The sequence below is a fragment of the Nuphar pumila genome, chromosome 8 (genome assembly GCF_984573655.1).
Source record: "Nuphar pumila chromosome 8, dmNupPumi1.hap1.1, whole genome shotgun sequence".
NCBI classification, from domain to species: Eukaryota; Viridiplantae; Streptophyta; class Magnoliopsida; order Nymphaeales; family Nymphaeaceae; genus Nuphar; species Nuphar pumila.
The window spans coordinates 43,334,520-43,356,744 of record NC_143256.1 but is presented as its reverse complement, the minus strand read 5'-3'; positions in this window follow the sequence as shown (position 1 = coordinate 43,356,744).

Below are 22,225 nucleotides of genomic sequence, written 5' to 3'. Positions count from 1 at the left end.
TCAATTTGTGCGAAAGTGCGTCAAGTGCCAATTACACGCGCCTTACATTCATGCTCCGGCCACATATCTACAATCAGTTGTTTCTCCTTGGCCATTTTCTATGTGGGCTTTTGACGTCGTCGGCCCAATTACCCCTTCTGCTTCCAACGGCCACAAATACTTTCTGGCTGCGACAAAGTACTTCACAAAATGGGTTGAAGCTGTTACTCTACGCACAGTAGAAGGCCGCCATGTGGTTTCTTTCATTCACAAGAACATTCTTTGCCGCTTCGGCATACCACATGACATTGTTTCAGACAATGGAACTGACTTTAAAAATGAGAGGATGAAAACCTTCTGTTCTAAATTCAGAATTTACCATCATTTCTCAGCTCCCTATTATCCTCAAGGGAATGGCCAAGCAGAAGCCACCAACAAGATCTTGATTCGTATTCTGGAAAGGACTGTGAAGACAGGTCGAGACTGGCATGAGAAGATTCATGACGCACTTTGGGCATATCGGACCACCATTCGGACTCCGACTAATGCCACTCCTTCAGAACTTGTTTACGGGACTGAAGTAGTATTGCCTCTCCATGTCCAAAAGCCCACTCTCAAATTCGCTTCTCTCATAGAATTGCCACTTGATCAGTATCAGCAGCAGAGATTGGTGCAGCTAGATTTACTGGATGAAAAAAGGCTCAAGGCAGCAGAGCATGCTCAAGCTTATCGACAGAGGATAGCTCGACACTATGCCAAGTCTGTTATTGAGAGAAAATTTCGAGTTAACGATTTGGTGCTCAGATCGACAACTCATCTCAAGCATCGACCACGGAGCAAGTGGTCACCCAATTGGGAAGGCCCTTATGTGGTTAAGGAAGCACTTCCTCGCAATTCATATCGCCTAATCAACGCAGATGGAGTGGAAATGCCAGATCCCATCAATGCTCTGCATTTGAATAAGTTTTACACCTGAAATATTCATTCTAAAAGCCTTTGTACTCTTCAAAAGAGCCATTTCAATAAAATAAAGATCTTCTATCGATTCTTACATTCTTCTCCATGATACTGGGGCATTTTATTTTGATCTATAATCATCTTCTTTCATCATATGCAGGCAGGATTAGACAAAAGCTTTTTTTCTCGAATTTTGTTAATTCTCATTTGGATCTTATGATCTTTATTTTCATTTCATTTGATTTACTTTTGGTTTGAGCAAATGTTCTTCAAGCTATTTTTATGTCAAGTTTTAAACAAATTTTCGTCAATCTTATTAAAATTTTCATCTACCTTTACCTTTAAAATTTACCCCTTCAGGATAAGGGATAAACCTGATGCCTCCTTTCAATGAGGTATTCTTTTTATTATTTCCCCCGTTCAGGACAAGGGGACAAAATCCTGAAAGTCGGCCACATACAAATAAACTATGATGGTCCATAAATTCTTACCAAAGAAATCTTTATTTTCTCAAAAATCCATTTTGTTTAGCTCATCTTTACAACCCGGTCCTCGCACTAGGGTATTTCCCAAAATCTCCAATCATATATTGGGCTCATTTGGAAGATCCAATCCTCGCACCAATAACTTTCTACATTTAATCTTTTGATCAAAATCCTTTTCTTCTACAAAATTCAATTTCTGATTTAAAAACTCCCAAAAGCTGATGTATTTCAAACGTCCCAGTTCTACTGGTCAGGTATTTCAAACGTCCCGGTTTTTACTGGTCAGGTATTTTCCAAAAAGATCCAACACCTGTTGGTCATATATTTCAAACGTTCCAGCTTCTCGCTGGTCGGGTATTTCAAACATTCCAGCCATTGCTGGTCAGGTATTTCAAAAAGATCCAACACTCGTTGGGCATGTATTTCAAACGTTCCAGCTTCTCGCTGGTCAGGTATTTCAAACGTTCCAGCTTTTGCTGGTTAGGTATTTCCAAAGGATCCAACACTCGTCGGTCATGTATTTCAAATGTTTCAGCTTCTCGTTGGTCAGGTATTTCAAACGTTCCAGCTTTTGCTGGTCATGTATTTCAAATAATCCAACACTCGTTGGGCATGTATTTCAAACGTTCCAGCTTCTTGCTGGTCAGGTATTTCAAACGTTCCAGCTTTTTGCTGGTCAGACCCAACACTCGTTGGTTATGTATTTCAAAAGTTCCAGCTTCTCGCTGGTCGGGTATTTCAAACGTCCCAGCTTTTGCTGGTCAGGTATTTCAAAAAGATCCAACACTCGTTGGGCATGTATTTCAAACGTTCCAGCTTGCCGCTGGTCATGTATTTCAAACGTTCCAGCTCTTGCTGGTCAGGTAATTTCCAAAAAAGATCCAACACTCGTTGGTCATGTATTTCAAACGTTCCAGTTTTTTTTGCTGGTCAGCTATTTCAAACGTCCCAGCTTTTCGCTGGTCACGCATTTCAAACGTTCCAGCTTTGCTGGTCATGTGTTTCCAAAAAAAGAACTCAGCTTTTGGTCGGGTATTTTCAAAAGACCCAGCTCTCGCTGGTCATATATTTCAAAAAGTCCCAGCTCACAATTTTTGAGCTCCCAAATCAATCTCTTTTCCATAAAACAAACCTTCAAGGTGTGATTCCTCCATTCTATCATCTCCAAAACCTTCGGTTTAAATCTCTCAAATATGTCATTTCCTAATCTTCAAATCTCTCCAGATTATCAATTCTCCAACCTCTATTTTTCAAAAATTCACTATTTTCTCAACCCTTGGGTTATAATCTCCCAATTTCGATCATTCTCAATCCTTTTTATTAAAACCCAGTTTTTCATAACCATTCGTGTATTTCCCAAAAGATCCAACACTCGTTGGTCACATATTTCCAAAATGTTCCAGCATTATTGCTGGTCATGTATTTTAAACGTTCCGGTCTCACTGATCAAGTATTTCAAAAGGTTCCAGCTCCTCGCTGGTCATGTATTTCAAAAGGTTCCAGCTCCTCGTTGGTCACGTATTTCAAAAGGTTCCAGCTCCTCGTTGGTCACGTATTTCAAAAGGTTCCAGCTCCTCGCTGGTCACGTATTTCAAAGGTCCCCGCTTTCGCTGGACAGGTATTTCAAAAGATCTCAACGTCTATTTGTCATGTATTTCAAAAGGTTCCAGCTTTCGGCTGGTCATGTATTTCAAAGGTTCCAGCCTTTGCTGGTCATGTATTTCAAAAAGTCCCAGCTTTTCGCTGGTCATGTATTTCCAAAATCAAAAGATTGCAACTCAAGGTCTCATCAAAATCTATCTTGAGTGATTATTTCACAAAGAATTCATGAAAACTTTGCCAATTTGCTAAAAGCATTTGTTGATTCTAAATATTCTTACTACACAAAAAGAATTTTCTCAGATTACCTCCTGTATTTCCTTTCAAAAGGTGAAACTTTTTTTGCAAAAAGAGGTAAAATTCAAATATTTTCCTGTTGATCAACCAAAAGGATGTAAGAAATATCCTCGATATGATCAATGAAAGAAATCTTCAATGACGTAGAAAAGCCAGAAGCAAATTGATATTGATCCTGGCTATGGCGCATGTTTTAAAATGACTTTCTAACAATCAGGCAGTGGAAATATCTTGAGATGTAAAAAGAATCCACTCAACCCATCCCTTCTCATTTTTGTTTAAAAGTTGCAATCAAATATCCGCAAAAGAGATCTCTCAATTGTCGTCAAGATGAAGGCGAATTAAGCGAGTGGATTTCCGGGGCCAAAAAAGATTTGAAACATCTCCAAGATGACGGAGTTTGTGACAGATCCTTCCAGGGAAAGTTCGGATCACTGTCGAGATGAAGGCAGATGCGATGAACCTACCGACAAACCCTAAAAGATATTTGATTTCAGCCCTTTTTGAGCTAATATCATATAGAATCCCTGAGAGAAAAGAAGGATCGGAACATCTTCAAGATGAAGGAGTTTGTGACGTACCCTTCCCTGAAAAAGAGAAAAAAAAAAGTCAAGACATCCAAATGAAGGATGATGTGAGAAACCGAGAAAGCCCAATGACTCAAAAAGAGTGCAAAAGATCATCATGGGAGGACACCCAGATATCAAACTGCCAAAGTTGCCAAAAGTCATCTTTTCTCATGCAAAATTCTTTTATCAATATCTTTTCATTACTTGCTTTTATGAAATTAAGAATATTTCTTTTATTCTCATATCAGGGAAATGGATAGCTTCCTTGAAGAAAATCATCAGTGCTAAATTTCTGAATTTGATTCTTAAAACCGAGGAGTTAACCTCATTAGAGGAAATACTCTAGGTAAAAGAAAGAATATCTTTGCACATACATACGCATTTCCAAGCATTTGAATCAGCTATAATTTTTATCTTATTGGCAAAATTTTCTAGCTACTCCAAAAGTGAAATAAACATCTGATATCTATTCTGATGCAACCTAGCATTGTTTATATCTTCCAGAAGAGTTGCCTCATCCAGTTGAAGTATCTCTTCCTGTCCCATCACGGTTTCTTCAGTCAAGGATTCCGTATGGTGTTCCCACTCAGGTTAAGGGTCAAAACCTGAATTTCTTGCGAGAGGCCATTTGATTTCAAAAAGCTATTTCAGTCTCAACAAATGAGACACCCAGAATCATTCCTTTTTCAAAGCTTTAGGGACTCTATATTTCCTCCTTTCTCCAAAACCCCTCTCGGATTCGTTCGTCCAAATTCCGAAGGTCCCATCGTGCTTTCTCCATTTTTTTTGAGAAACCCGTATGGTAGATTTCCTATCCAGGTTAAAAATTAAACCGAAACCTCGCTTTGCGAGGTATCTTCCTTACAGGTTTGGGTTAAACCTGAGTCTCGTTCCAACGAGATCCCTCGTTTGGATGAGATGATTTCTTCCAGTCCCATCATGGCTCCTCCCATCAAGGAACCCATACTTCATATGTTCATCCAAAGAAAGGATCATACTCGGGCTTCATTTCACAAGGCGTTTTCCAAAATGTCCCATCCAGGTTAAGGGCTAAACCTGAATCATTCCAAAGAGAGTATCTTGTCTCACGAGACCTGATCAAAATTTTCATTTCCCACCATTTCAGAATTTCCATCTAAAGTCCCATCACGATTTCCTCATTTTCCACTCAATCATATCATCTTCGAGGATTTCGTCTCCCAAAAACCATTCAGGATAAGGTTTCAAAGCCTGAAAAACCATATTTTCAAAATAATTCTTCCACACCCAGTTCAGACCTGCTGACTGGGGCATTTTCAAATTTGGAGTGTTGTCTTTGCCACTAAGTTCAGCTCTCAACCGGCTTAGTAGCAAAGAGGGGCATCTGTGAACACCCCAAATTTTTCAAAGTTCTGTAAAAATGACCCTTTTGCCCCTAACCCCGTTTTCTGAGAAAATCAAGTCAGTTCTTCAGATTCTCTGAATTAAAATTCATATTGATATATTCAAAATCAACTCCGGATCCGAATCCAGCACTTTAAATTCATATTTCCTCCAAATCCGGATCAAAACCCCATTTTTGAAGAAATCTTCTGAAAATAGTTTCTAAAATTCTCAGAAAAACTCCTTTTGTAAATATTTTACAAAAACATAAAAAAAAATTAGTTTCAATCTTTTGATTTCTTGTAAAGCTTTAGGATTTTATTCTAAAAAATACAAAAAATAGAAAAATAACATGAAAAAGCAAAAATTCGGAGAAACTACAGGAAAAACAAATGATTTCAAACTTTGCAAAGTTGTCTTTTGCTAAAATCCTCATTTGAAAAGCCATTTTACAAAAAAATCTCTTAAAAGGAGTCGTCTTTTTGGAAAAAGAGAAAATCCACAACAAACTCCTCCCGCACTCCTTCCTTCTCCTCCTTCCATCATCCGATCTGCAACGACCTTCTCCGCTCTCCACCCTTAATCTTCAACCATTTTTCTCTCTCGAAGCCTCAACGATCTCTTTAAAGAGAGACATCGATCCTCTAGAGAGGATCATCCATTCCTTTCGGGCGCCGATCATCCATCTTCACGCTGTGATTCCTCTTCCAAGCTTCCTCTACTACTTCTTATCAAGGATTGTCAATATCCATTACCACACTTCATCATAAAATTTCTCTGAAGCATCCATTAAACCCATCCTCATCGAAGCTCCTCTGCAAACCCACTATCGCCATCCATTTTAGCTCCATTTGCTTGGCTTCTGGAGGATCGATCATCATCAAGCAGCATCCCCTCTTTGCCTCTCGTATCGGTTTTTCGTTTCAACCTCCCCCTTCTGATCGGGCGAAGAAAATCAGCATTCCTAGCGGTAAAAGGGGAATCAGAAGATCGACCTCCCCATCTTTCAAGACCTCTGCAAAACACATTGGTGAGGATATGCCATTACGGATTAATAAGGTAAGGTATCTGATTTGTTTCAATTTGTCGGATTACCATATATGAAGAATTTAGTTATCTGATGGTTTCATGGAATCCGTTCTGCAAAGTTGTGTTCAAGAATTCATTTTCTGGAGTGGGGAGATGCTTTCCTTTTTCTCTTTTTAATCCATTCAGGATCAACCTAAAATGACCACTATTGTCTTCAAGCTCTGTTACAAGCACTGATGGAGCCCCTTACAGATTTAAAAAAATCGAAATTGGTATCTCTTGGGCCAAGAAAGCTCCTCACTATTGACCACCAAGAAATCAGCAAGATAAAATCCAGGAAGCAGCAAAGTCATCCTTCTTGTAGATCCAACACCACTGCAGGCAGTGTGGTGGGAACATACGTCATGCATAAAAAAAAAAAAAGGGGATTTATCCACGGCAGTGGATCTTATCCATTCTTTTGGAAACCTCGATGGGCTGAGAATATGGGAGACAACAATGAATCTTGGAAGGAGGTTTTTGAAATGGGGGTAATTAGTGTTTCTTTGATATTTTTGCCTACTATACCAATCAAGTGCAGATAGCAGGGCTGATGCAGGTGGCAGGGGATTTGTGTTGTGCCTCGTAACACCCCATTAACAGCATATTATTTCACTATCAAACAAACATCATCCCATCGTATTTTCCTTTCTTTACAGTAGCATTTTCACTGCATTTAGATACCTCTTGCAACACCATCATACCATTTTTTTTTTTTTCAATTGCACCCACTTCCCTTTTGTTACTTAAGTTGCAATTCACCCAGGTTCCAAATTTAGCATCACAACACATCCTCGTTTCTACACAGCAATGCCTCCCTTCACAGTGTATTGTCCTCACCCTCCTGTTATCTGGCATACTCACAGCACGTTAATTATGCCTTACATATGCATCATTTTTCTAACTGCTCCCTGCTGTTGATTCATTCCTTTAGCACTCATCTGTCAACACTCTCTTCACTGCTGTCACCATTTTGCGGCACCCTTTGCCGCAATCTACACCAACCTAATCGTCAGCACATTTTCCGCAACTCCCTTCCTGCATTCAGTTATCTTCAAACAACAATCCAACATTCACTTCACCCCTACATCCTCACTCCATGTGGTTTCATTTACACATGTGCACAACATCTGTGCCTTTACTGTGGCATTTCACAATACATTTCCAGCATCATCATGTAACCATCTGATTTCACAATCCATAATGCATGAATTTCGTTGGCTGTGCATCAACCATTCTCACCCGCACCATAGATACCTTATCTCTCACTGACCTATCCCCATAATCTTGCTTCAGCCACATACTGGATGAAGGGATCATTGCGTATTTGAGATTTGTTGGATAACAAATCCGACAATTTATTACCCTCAGATCTGTATGTGTCAATTGGAGAATTCTGATACAAACTTTCAGAGATTGCTATCTCATCGACAAAAAAATTGGTAGGCATCCTGTCATGATATTAAACAGGGTTTGCTGCAAAACTCTGATCCTTTCTTTTTGCATAATAATCCCTTCATTAGCTCTATTTTCATTAAGTGCATATCATATATATGTATATGTAGATAGACAGGTATATATATATCTATACACCCATATGTGCACATTTGTATACATATATATATAGGCATGCATATAATACATATATGTATATACATGGATATATAAAATCATTCTCCATCTTTCTTCATTATGCATATCTTAACCATTGATATCCATGTGATATATGCCATTATTCTTCTAATTTTCAGATATTTTTGCAAGAAATATGTAAAAGATATCATTATTTGGGGTTGTATATTTGATTTTATCCATTGTAATAGTTAGGTTGGAATAAGAATTTACATTTCTTGCTTTAGGTAAAATGAATGAGCATTATAGAATACCATGAATGGTTTATTCCATGCATTTTTCCTTTATTTCTCAAAATCCCCACAATGGTGAAACACGAATGGCACGTGTACCATTTCGTAAGAGGTAAGTTAATTCTAAGTTGACGATTTACATCAACGGCCATAGTCGGGGTGTGAACAAAACTTAGAATTCTTATCTTTTACGAAATAACATTGGATCCACACTGGATCCATTTTCAAAATCCATCATATTTTCTCAAAATATTTTTTTTCTTTTATCAGAATTTAACTTAGGATTAACTCAAAATATATACCAATGGCCATAGTCAGGGTATATTGAGGGTTGATTTCATTTTAAATTCTATAAAAGCACTAAAAATGTGTTTTATTCTTCTTTTGAATTTAAATATAGATTATCATATAATATATTCAATGACCATAGTCAAGGATGTATTATATTTTCAATCTTATTTTAATTCATTTAAAGAATGAAATAGCTTTTCAAATTCCAAGTTTCAAACTTATTCAAATTCATTCATCATATAGGATAGAATTGCATCATATTTTCAAAACTTCTTTTCAAAACCCCAAGTGTTTCTTCTTCTTCATCAGACCTTATTCAAATCCAATTCTATCTCATTTTAAGATTCAAAATTTCGACTTCAAAGTCCAATTTGACTTTGAAACTCCTTTATATTCAAACCTCAAATTTCCAATTCAATTCAAAATTCAGTTTCAGAGTTCAATTTAACTTTGAAGTTATCTTCTGATTTTAAAAGGGTCAACCTCACCTCCTTTATCTTCAATCAAGATTTGGATTTAAATCTCAAAACTTAAATTTTGGGTTTCTAAAAACCCAGATCCATCTTTAAAGGTCCTATTTGGATTTTTCATAAACCAAATCCAAAATCAAATCCTAGTCTCAACTTGGATCCAGATTTCCAAGTATAAAACTCCATTCCACTTTGGATCTCCAATTACAGATCCAAATTCCATTTAGGATCCAAATCCTTATTCCATTTGGATCTCCAGTTACAGATCCAAATTCCATCTAGGATACAGATCCTCATTCCATTGGATCTCAGATTCAGATCCAACATCCAATTCTTAGGATCCAGAATCCAACTCTGCTTTGGATCTCAGATTCAGATCCAAATTCCAATTCTTAGGATCCAGAATCCAACTCTGCTTTGGATCTCAGATTCAGATCCAAATTCCAATTCTTAGGATCCGGAATCCAACTCTGCTTTGGATCTCAGATTCAGGTCCAAATTCCAAATTCTTAGGATCCAAATCCTTATCCCATTTTGGATCTCCCATCACAGATCCAAATTCCATTTAGGATCCAAATCCTTATTCCACTTTGGATCTCCAATCATAGGTCCAAATTTCTTTTAGAATCCAGATCCTCATTCTACCATTGGATCTCAGATTCAGATCCAAATTCCTCTTAGGATCCAGAAACCAATTCTACATTGGATCTCAGACTTTAGATCCAAATTCATTCTAGGATCCAGAACCCAATCCTACATTGGATCTCAGACTTCAGATCCAATTCCATCTTGGGATCCAGAGTCCAACCCTATCTTGGATCTCAGATTTCGGATCCAAATATCATCTTGGATCCCAAATCTTGAATCCGATTCCATTCAAAATTCCAAATCCAAATTTCACTTTAAATTCCAATTCTTAAAACCAATTCCATTTCATTCCAGATTTCAAGATCAATTTCCAAATTCCAGATTTATTTTCCCAAAGCTCCTGATTATTCTAAAAACTTAGAACTTTAATCTTAAGTTCTAAGTTAGAAAACATTTCTTCACTTTATCGGATTCACTTGGGATTTCTTCAAAACATTTTTTTCAAAAAGAGCATACATCTTTGCACTTGCACAAGCATGATTCATTGTGCATTTTAGACTTGGGATAAATACTTAGATAATTTCTTAGCAAAGCAAAAGGCAATAATTCGACCCTTGGTTCGATTACCCCTGGTAAAGACGCCAGGAACGGTCGAACCTCGTACCGACGAGCGGATCCCGTCTCCCAGTTTTCCCGCAAATATTTCAAAAACGGAGGCGAGTTATTTCAAATATTTTTAAAATTAAGGTCAAGTGAGACCCGCAAAAGAGTTCCTCTTCTCTTCTCTTCTTTCTTTTCTCTTCTCTCTTTCTTTCCGTTCTTTTATCTTTTCTCCCTTCAAAAAAGAGAAAAATAAGAGGTTGGAAAGAAAAAGAGAAGGAAGAGAGAGAACATTTCGAGAGGAAAATTTTTGCGATGAACACAAGAGTCCACACAACACAAAGGCCACTGCCCGGAGACTACAACTGAGCTCACAACAAAACATTTCAATATTCATACCCTATGGTGTTTAATTTCCTTTCCTTTCATTTCATAAGGTAAGTGCACCTAATGTGCTTACCGATGCCTCAAGCAATGTACCTCCTCAGGGTACACTCTACTCAGTAACAATGTCAGGATGTGCCAAGTGCAAAGTGTAAGAGTATCACATGTTTCTATCTTTTGCACAAGTATAAATAACAGAGGCAGTTGCATAATATGCAATAATTAAAAAGCACTAACTTGCATACTTCAGTGTGAAGATTGCATTTAACTATGCTTTCATACGTGGTTAAACACACATACATGTTTATGGTGAAATCTGGGATAATCCGGTCTTATGGGAACAACATTAGCTATTTCCACGGTATGGGGTGCCGCGCCTGCGGACCCGAAACAAAGATAATTAAACAACACTTGTAATTCAATGTAGTTTCCAAGTATGTGGATTTGCAATAGTGTTTGTCTGTATACTTAACTAGGTCGTTGCATGTAAATCAAGGCATAAGGATTTTCCTTACGCAGTACGACACACTTACGTGTCGAAGATAATTTCTGAACTTAACCCATCTAATGGGTATAACATTGGCATTACCACGGTTCGGGGTGCCGCACCCGCGGACCCTAAACAAACCGTTTGTCCAAAACGAACGTAGGACAACACTATGGAATTCATACTTAGCTCAGAGTATGGAATCATCTGAGGAAATACTTGGACGGGACACGAGAGTCATGTGTTTTAATACACTTACATATATATTCATGTGTACATATATATATATATATATCAACACTTTCAAACATACTCGACGAGGCACATACATATATGTATACGTATATACATATATATGTACATTCACATTTACATATATATATATATATATGAAAAGCTTACTCGAACCCGGTGCATCCCAAGGCATGCACGCATGCCAAACCTAACTGAAGCGCGAGGAGGGTGCGGGGCAATACAAAGACTAGCTTGAACCTAATAGGGTTCGGCTCGAAGTAGGTGCGAGCTGGTTTTTGATAGAAACGTGTTGACAGCCACAATAGTGGCATTACGGGGCTGCAAGTGTGCCAACAGACGGATCCACACACTCGATGCCAAAAGAGCTCCAAGTCAACATTGGTCTGGTCCTTTAGACCAGACTGTCGTGCACACTAAACAGGGTCTGGTCCGACTATGGTTCGGACTAGATTGCCAAAGGGTTCGGTTGGGGCTGGTTCAAGCCCCTTACAAGGGTCAATCGGCTAACATAGTGCAAGGGGCGCCAAGAGCAGATCAAGTTGTCTGGTCCCTAGGACCAGACAGCTGCTAAAATGGATTAGGGTCTGAACCTTTTCAGTTCAGACCCGAGCCTAAGGTGGCTCAGCCGAAAGAGAGACCCGGGGGTGTCCAACACTAATTGGCTGGCACCCGGCTCCAACAAGGTAGAGCTGCGGCTAGCACTAGGTGCTAGATGGGCTGCCAAAGGGTTCATGTATGAACCTTGGTTCAGACTTGCACCCACTAGGTGCTAACCGAATGCCATGGGTGCACAACACCCAAGTAGTGCGCACCCAACTCCAACTAACGAGAAAACGGGCTGGGCTAGGTTTGCGCCCAAAAATAGTCAAACCGGCTATAGTGCAGGTCTGAACCCCTGGTTCAGACCGACACCCTAGCCCAAGCCAAAAAACCAACAATAAATGAGGCCTTAAAATATATATATGACACCGAAATATACATATATTATACATAAAATTTCTTTTGAAAGCTTTTGCTGGGCGCGCGGGCCACCTGCATGGCACCCAACTCAAACCAAAGTGCAGTTGGTTGGACAAAGGGTCTGGTCCACTGGACCAGACCGTGCCATCACTAGGGCCAAGGAACAGAGCCTATGGCTCACATCCGAACGGATGGAAGGAGTTGGGCGCCTGCCATGGGCCGGCCCCAACCCACAAGCAGAACCCGGTTGGTCATTCACCAACCGTGAAATCCCAAAAAAAAAAGAAAGCAAAATTAATGACAGAAAACAAAATCTCTGTTTTTTTTTTATGGAGCCACGACTTCCCTCAGCAAACAAAGCTGGGTCACTTTATGACCCAATCCAACCCCCATGGCTGAAGCTCCAGTCCCATCGACTTGGGACTGGGCTGAGCCCATCATGCCCAAGCACGGGAGTCCAAGGTAAGAGCGTCGGCTACAACGCACGACTGGGCCTGCATGCACCTTAAACAAGCTCTAAAAGAGCTGGGTGCATGTTGGACGGGCCCAGCTTAGTCCAGCTCACCCAGCCTTGACTGCAATATTCAAGAACAAGCCAAAACCGAAAGAAGAAAGAGTAAAAACATTCATTACAGCATACTAATAAGAAATTACATGCTTTAGCAAAGAAAGGCTGAAAACACACTTAGAAGAAAAAAAATAAAGGAAGCCTATTTCAAAACATGCAGCCATTAGGGAAATAAAAACCAACATGAACACCCATAGAGAAAACACTTTTTCTAGAGCTAATCCACCTCTTTGAAGCATGCACGCATGGAGTGCATTGCTTCGTGGGTTTCATATATATCAAAGTCCTTGAATCCCAAAAAAAAAGAAAGGTTGAAACTTCACCTTGGTTGGAGAGGGAAGGAAGTGCTAGTTGCAGCTGTCTCCTTCAAGAGACACCCACGGCTGGAAGTAGGAGACAAGAGAGGAGAGAGCAGGTTTGGGAGAGAGAAGAGAGAGAGAGGGTTCTATGAAAAATCGCCCAACAAGAGAGGGGCCCATTTTTTTTTAAGGGTTTTATAGAGGTTTGCTTAGGGTCGGACAACTAGGAGCATTCCCTCCAAGATGGAGGGCTGGGGAGCTCCACGCTCCCCCCCCCACAACCAATGCATGTCATGCATTTAAAAAGTTTTAGAAATTTTTCCAAAAACGCCATTTTGTAAAGCCATTAAACTTTGAACAAATTACAAGGGGGCACCCTTGGCTGCCACCCAACTAGCCCAATCGATTTTAAGCATTTGAAAACAGTCAAAAACTTTTCAAAAATGCCATGGGGTGCCAGCCCCATGCTTCCCTTTTGGAAATGACGCCCCTCATGATGGCCTTCAAGCTCCATCATGAGGTTTTGGAAATGATATATGGCCAATAGAGGTCTAAGCTTTAAATCCATGCAAAAACCTTTACAAAATTGCCATCCAGCTGGTCTACCTTGACCAGTTGGTCAACCAAGGACATGGACGTCCACTATAGGGGTCATCCATGGGTCTTGGATCCACTAGGTGCTTCGGATCCAAAACCAAAACCGCATATCGTGTATGTCATAAAAAAATGCTTATTTAATGCATTAAATTAATAATTTAATTCCAATAAATTATTTTATTCTCTTTATAACCTTAATTAACGTAGAATGGTTGATGCCTCTTGAGAAAATATTCTCTCGTTAGTTAAAATTAAGCGTTCTAAGATTCGGCTCCAAAATTAAGTCAAGACTCGTAATTCACATGCACTGACATGGTCCTTTCGTCGTTCGGATCTCAAATTCGGGGTGTATTACTACAACCCTATTCCAAACTTACCCTGAAAGTTTCGGAGGTTGAACCGCTATAGATTTCCCGAAATCGCTCTATTTACATAAAATCACGCGATTTAACCCAATTCTCAAGATATGCAAATCTTCAGAAATTGTCAAAACATAAAAAATCATCGATTTCCATATAATTACACAATATACATGAAAATGAAAATTGTGAATCTAACACTTAGCCTCCTATTTTAGTTTATTTTCATAGTTAGAGTGTTATTTCATTTAATTTGTAATATTGACATAGATTGTAAACTTTGTTATATTAATAAAGTGTTATTTTAGAATTAATTCAGAAATATCTCGTTCCCTGTGGATTCGACCCGTACTCGCCACTCTGTGGAAAGTCAGTTTTTATATCTTTGGTTGACGATTTTCCCAACATTTATTGAAAAATTCTATTTTAAAAAGAGCATTTATAAAATTTCAACCACATGCGAAAGGAACGAGCTCCCTCAAACTCTTCCTGAAGAGGGTCCTTCGCAAAAAAGATTGATTTTTGACAAAATGATAACCCGCAGGTTGAATTTGAGAATTTAGAGCTTGAATTGTTGATGATTGGTTAGTACAAAGACTGAACCTGGAGGGCTAACTGATTAGTCGGCCTGACACTAGTACGAGCACTAGATGTACCAGCCCGAACGCTGGATTTGAAGATGTACCGGTACGAGCACTGGGTTTTGAAAAACACACCAGTACGAGCACTGGATTTCAAAATTGCACACCAGTACGAGCACTGGGTTTTCAAAAGTGCACACCAGTACGAGCATTGGGTTTCGAAATTGCACACCAGTACGAGCATTGGGTTTTCGAAAGTGCACACCAGCATGAGCATTGGGTTTTTCAAAAATGCACACCAGAACGAGCACTGGGTTTTTGAAAATACACACGAGCACGAGCACTGGGTTTTCGAAAGTGCACACCAGCACGAGCACTGGGTTTTCGAAAGTGCACACCAGTACGAGCACTGGGTTGACATACCAGTACGAGCACTGGATTTTGAAGATGCACCAATACGAGCACTGGTTTTTCAAAAATGCACCAGCACGAACACTGGGTTTTCAAAATGCACCAGTACGAGCACTGGCTTCTCAATGGAGAGTTTGAGGAAGAGACCGACATTCAAAGATACTTGAGAATTAAGCAAGAATGATTGTCAGTGCTTCAGGACCATCCCTTATCCTGAAGGGGAAGTTCAGGTTTGTCCCTTAACCTGAAAGGTTGGCAAGGAGAACTTTGGTCCAATATGAGCATTGGATCAATAAGGGGAAATTCGAGTCGGAACTCGAAAATCGCGAAAATGAAAGATAAAAGGGGAAAACCTGAGTCGAAACCCGGTTTTTGGAAATAAAAGAATGAATGAGAAAAATCGAGTTTTGAGAAGTCGAATTTTCACAGGAACAATCGGTTACAACACGAGCGTTGAATCTGATAGGAAGTTCGAGTCGGAACTCGGAATCTCGAAAATAAGAAATATATACAAAGGAAAAACTCGAGTCGGAACCTAGTTTTTTAAAATAAAAGAATGAATGAGAAAATCGAGTTTGAGAACTCAAATTCTCGACGTAACAATTGGTCCAATGCAAACATTGAAACCAAAAGGAAGCCTGAGTTGGAACTCGCAACTCTAGAAACAAGAATATATATAAAAAAGAAGAAAACTCGAGTTGGGACCCGGTTTTTCAAAATAAAAGAATAAATGACAAAATCGAGTTTGAGAACTTGAATTCTTGACGTAACAATTGACCCAATGCAAACATCAGATCCAAAAGGAAGCCCGAGTCAGAACTCGAAACTCCGGAAATAAGAATATATAAAAAAGGAGAAAACCTGAGTCGGAACCCGGTTTTTCAAAATAAAAGAATGAATGAGAAAATCGAGTTTGAGAACTCGAATTCTCGATGTAACAATTGGCTCAATGCGAACATCGGATTCAAAAGGAAGCCCGAGTCGGAACTTGAAACTCCGAAAATAAGAATATATAAAAAAGGAGAAAACCCGAGTCGGAACCCGGTTTTTTAAAATAAAAGAATGAATGAGATAATCGAGTTTGAGAACTTGAATTCTCGACGTAAAAATTGGTCCAATACGAACATTGGAACCAAAAGAAAGCCCGAGTTAGAACTCGCAACTCTAGAAACAAGAATATATATAAAAAAGAAGAAAACCCGAGTTGGGACCCGGTTTTTCAAAATAAAAGAATAAATGAGAAAACCGAGTTTGAGAACTTGAATTCATGACATAACAATTGGCCCAATGCAAACATCAGATCCAAAAGGAAGCCCGAGTCAGAACTCAAAACTCCGGAAATAAGAATATATAAAAAATGAGAATACCTGAGTCGGAACCCGGTTTTTCAAAATAAAAGAATGAATGAGAAAATCGAGTTTGAGAACTCGAATTCTCGATGTAACAATTGGCCCAATGCGAACATTGGATTCAAAAGGAAGCCCAAGTCGGAACTTGAAACTTCGAAAATAAGAATATATAAAAAAGGAGAAAACCCGAGTCGGAACCCAGTTTTTCAAAATAAAAGAATGAATGAGAAAATCCAGTTTAAGAACTCGAATTCTCGACGTAACAATTGGCCCAATGCGAACATCGGATCCAAAAGGAAGCCCGAGTCGGAACTCGAAACTCTGGAAATAAGAATATATATGAGATTCGAGTCGGAACTCGAACCTTTTTAAAAGAAGAATAAAAAGAAAGCAAAAACCTGAGTCGGAACTCAGATGGGAAGGAAATGATTCCAACCCGGGAGTCGGATAAAAAGCTTGAACAGATTCTGACAATTATGGCGAAGATGAGAAACTTACTCAAGATCCTCGACCCAAGATGGCCTGAGATTTGAATTTTATTTATGATGGTTTTCAGGATTGTCCCTTATCCTGAAGAGAATTAGACAAAATCGAAAAAAATATTGAATTAAAGAGGATTGTACATCAAGGGGTCATGAGTGAAGAGATGGACAACCTCAATTGGCTGTTGGAAGACCTTGGGGATGGAGAATCCCATGATGGTAACCGATGAACCTGATAGCAGGTTATGTTGACGATTGTGATGGAAATAAGCAAATAACATTACATGGACAAAAGGGAATGACAACATAAAGTATGAACACGAAATTTATAGAAATTGTTAAAGCGTGTTGCAAAGAGTACCGTATTCAAACAATATCAGCAACAATAACATTTAATGAAAATATCATGACTAACAGAGACAAGAAATCAATGTCTAAACAAAGATCAAGCAGGAAATCCGCAGCTCACCAAAAGATCAAAATGACGACAAGATTTAGCAAAACAGTTGGACTGGGATTCAGACAAATCATAAAACATCACTGAATTTGATAGCGTGATCAGGGTAATGATAAATCGTAGAACAAAAAAAAAAAAGCGCAAAAGATATGTTGGAATTAGGAACTTCCATTTGCTTTTGCACAAGAGGTGGGTTGAGATTGCACAAGCAATCTAACACCACCCATGATGCGTTAATAAGGCAAAATCAGAGGGACAAACAAGGTGATGAAACAAAAGAGAAGCAAAAATGCAACACTATGAAGAGATATTAGTGAAAGAGGTACTTACTTGTTTCTTGCATAGGAGGGGGAAGTGCCTTGAAGAGTTTTGAAGGGGGATTGCTGCAAGAGAGTGGATGCGAGTGACTGTGAATGGATGCTCGATTGCGGATGGGAGAGACCGAGAATGGATCGTCAATGCCTTGTTACTCCAAGAAGATGGGTGTATCTTAAAGAAAGAGGAGAAAATGGATGCGAGAAACGAAAAAAATGGATGTTGAAAAGGGGCATCCGAATGCTCTCTTTAAAGATGAGAAGGAAGATTCGAGAGGGGAAGCGGTTGAAGATGAACGAAGGGAGAAAGATCATTGAGGATGGAAGGTGGAGAGCAATCCTGCGAACAGGAGCTCGATGGTGAACGGTTCTGGAAGGAGACCCGCGTGAGGGAGAGGGAGCAGAGAGGAAGAGGGTTTGAGAAAAAGGGGCTGTTGCAAAAAAAAAAATCCTTTTTTCAAAAAGGAGGTCCCTTTAAAAGATGATTTTTCATAAAATGGTTCTAAAACGAGTTTTTTTTAGAAAATAAACTTTTAAAAGGTTTAGAACTACTCGTTCTTTGCATAGTTTTTCCGATTTTTTTTTGTTTTTTTGTTGTTTTTCCATATTTTTGCATTTTTAGAATAAAACCCTAAAATTTACGAGGAAGCAGAGGTTTAAAACTATTTTTTGTATTTTTGAAAAAAATTTACAAAAAGAGGGGTTTTCTAAAAATTTGGGTTTGATTTCTTTAGAAAATGAGTTTGGATTCAAAATTTGAGAAGATTTTTGAGTTTTTAACCTCGAATTGAGGAATATCGAGCAATGAATCCAAATGGATGCCGGATGGATTGTTTGAGCCATTCAAAAACTATTTTTGGTATTTTTATAATTTCAATTTAAAAATTAGACAACGAGGCTCAAATTTGGATTTTGGCAATGGATCCGGATCCCAAATTGAGTCAGATGTATAAAAATGAATTTAATTTTAATAAAATCTGAGAAATAACTGGAATTTAGATTTAAAACTGACTCGATTGCTCAGAAAAATGGGGTCATGGGCAAAAAGGGAATATTTACAATATTTTGAAAATTTTGGGGTGTTCACAGACCTCTAGACTTTGCACAACAAGTCCAAGAGGGGTTTGCAAAAGGAAGAAAATGGGGTTCCCTGAAGCTTGGAAAAGGGATGTTCTTGGGCGCCTCATTGCTGAGACTAAATCAGATTTTAAAAACAAAATACCTTTTTGCAAAAAATTCAAGTTTAACCCTTATCCTGAGCGGGAACTGTCTATGGCGGGACAGTGGAGAACATAGAGAAGTGTGCAGATCCGAGAGACTCACATCAAACAGAAGGAAAGGACTTTTCAGTTCTAATGAGGGATGACGTCAGGATACGTCAAAATGAACATCAAGTTCTTACTTCATGTTAGGATAACTAGAAAATATTGCCAATAAGATACAAAAAATTGTAGTTGATTCAGAATGATCGAATTGTGCTCATATGTATGAAAATATCACCTCTTTCTACCTAGAGTATTAACTCCAATTGGGCTAACTCCGTAGAATCGAGAATCAAATTCAAATTTGTTGCAATTGAGTTTATTCAAGGAAGATATCAATTTCTTTGATATGAAAAGAGAAGAAATATTCTTAGCTTCATAAAAGCAATTTAATGAAGAGATATTGATAGAAGAATTTCACATAGATAAAGATAATTCCTAGCAGTTCTGGCAGTTTGATATTCTGGACCTTTTCCCATGATGATCTTTTTGCACTCTTTTGAGTCATGGAGCTTTCTTGGGTTTTTGAGAGAAGCTTATTACATCATCCTTCATTTTCGAGATGTTCTGACTTTTCTCTCTTTTTTGGGGAAGGGTACGTCACAAACTCGTTCATCTTGGAGATGCTCCGATCCTTCTTTTTCTCATAAATTATACTGATGATATTGTTTCTTGGGTTGAAATCTCTAGATGACAGCATAAATCAAATATCTTTTAGGGTTTGTCGGGAGGTTCATCGCAGTCGCCTTCATCTCGATGGTGATCTGAACTTTCTCTAAAAGGATCCATCACAAACTCCTTCATCTCAGAGATGATCCAAATCTTCTTTGGCCCAAGGGGTCTAGCTCGCATATTCGTCTTCATCTTGACGACAATTGAGAGATCCTTTTTGCGGATATTTGATTGCAGCTTAAATGACTGAGGATATATGGGTTGGAAAAGTTCTTTTTACTGCCCAAGATATTTCCACTGTCTTACTGCCAAAAGAATGATCTTTAAGAATGTTCCATAGCTATGATCAATATCAATTCACTTATGGCTTTTCAATGTCATTGAATTTTCCTTTACCGGTCATATCGAAGATTTTTCTTCATCCTCTTGGTTGACCAACAGAAAAAGCTTGAATTTTGTTCTTATTTCGCAAAAGTATTATCCTTTTGGAAATAATACTGAAGGTATTTTGAGGTAATTCTTTATGCAATAAAAGCTTTGAGATCAACAACTGGTTTCTGATAGCAAATTGGCAAAGTATTCTTGAAGACCTTGATAAAAGTAATCGCTTGATATCGAATCGACACATTCGTGACAAAATTCTCCTCTCTTTTTCCCCAAAAAGAGAGACTCAGGCTTAGCCCTTACCTGAATGGGAAAGTAGGAAATTGTAAACACCCCAAATTTTCACTCACCTTCTTGACATCACCCTTAATTATCATATTTCAGTTCTTCAGAAGCAATGAAGGGTAAAATGGTCATTTTCCAAGATTGAACCTTGCAGAAAGTCCTAAATTTCATTCTTGAGCGTCAAAATTTCTATATTTAGGTTCAAAGACATCTTCAAATTGAAAAATTTCAAAATCCTTTTCCTGGAGAAGAAAGTAGACTTTCCACTTCCTTATTCAGAGTAACACTTCCGGAAACATGTCCTTGCATCGCATTACATGAACACTTTGCATCATTTCACTGCATAGCATGTCAGTTGAGATCCAGAACTCCTGATTTTCAAAATTGTCAATCCAGATTTGATTTTTAAACTTTTTCAAATTGATTTTTAAAACCCTGGGTATTCAAAATTACCAAATTTTCCCATTTTACCCCCAGGACTTTGAATTACAAAAATTTTTCTCAAGAAAACAATCTGGATATTTGGATATTGACTTTAAAGATTTTATCTCAAAACTTTTTGCAAAAGATTTTAACTCTCTTTACAAATTTTGTTTTTACATTTATCCATATTTTTGCACTGAAAACCCAATTTTTCCAAATTCTTGAAAAACAAATAATGTTTTATTTCGTATCTTCAAATAAATGGAGCGGGACCCGCCTTTGAACTAGCATCATACTCAGACTCTCAGGTAAGTTTCTTATTCTCAAGCGGGACCCACCCGAAGTTCATACCAATTTGCAAATTTTTCTTTTTAATTTCTCAATATTTATTTATTTATATTTTAGTTAGTGGGCCCACACACATGTGGCACCCTATTTGAAAATAAAAGATTTTACAAAACAAAATAAAGCTTTATTTTCAAAAGGATTTTAAAAGTGGATTGAGGTGGCATTTCCATAAAAGCCTCTCATTTATTTCAATACTCATTTTTTTTTTGATTGGTTTAAATAATTTTTGTTTTAAGAAGGAGGCAGCCTTAAATGGCACAGCCGAACTTCCAAAAAAAAAATAATATAATAAATTTGATTTTTACCTAAAACTTAGGTAAATGAAACAAAGTTTTGAAAAAACCCAAGATGCGCATCTTTTAAAAACAGCAAGTTTTCAAAATAATAAGGCATCGGTTTCACGCCTTTGCAAAGTTTTCAACAAAATTTTCAAAAAATTTTAACGGAACCTCATTAAGGGGGAAGGGGCTGCGTTTCTTTTGAGGGAGAAAGGAAAGTTTTAAAAGGGGCAGGCACTCACGAAGGAAGAGGGGGATTGAAATTGCTCTTTTGGGTTTTGGCAGGGGGGAAGGAGCCGATTGAATTGGGAGATTGTTTTCCAGCAACAGAGGAAGCAGCAGGTTTTTGGGGGTTTTCTTCTTCAGCCCATCTTCAGCCACAGCCCAGCCGCACATCCACCTTCAGCAGATCCTTCAGCCCATTGAAGACGCACATCCACCTTTCTTCAGCTCCCCATTTGCTTTCATACAGCAGGTCATCCAGCGTGAAGGAGGCTTCCCATCTACCTTCAGCACAGCCGTAGGGCATCTCAGCAGGTTCCTGTATCTTCTTTATCTCACCAACAGGAAAGCCCAACCAGTAGCTACACATCCAACGGCTGCTGCTCAGCCCTGCTTCAACCCACCAGCCAGTTGCTATCCAGCCCTTTCTGCAGCCCACCGCCCAGCCACAGCCCACCGCCCAGCCATTTCAGCCTTTCTACAGTCCAGCCACAGAGGAACCACGTTTTCATCCGTTCCAGCCAATCAAGCGGAAACTCTAGAAGATGCTGATTCCTTGGCTCCATTTCATTTTTTTTTTTACTTTATGATATGCAATGTAAACCTTGGAATAAGATTTACTTTTATTGCTTAGCTTAGGCCGCATCTCATATAGTTTGATTTCAGTAATATCCTGATTCTATGATGCATATATCTCAATTTTCAAAATTCACCGTGG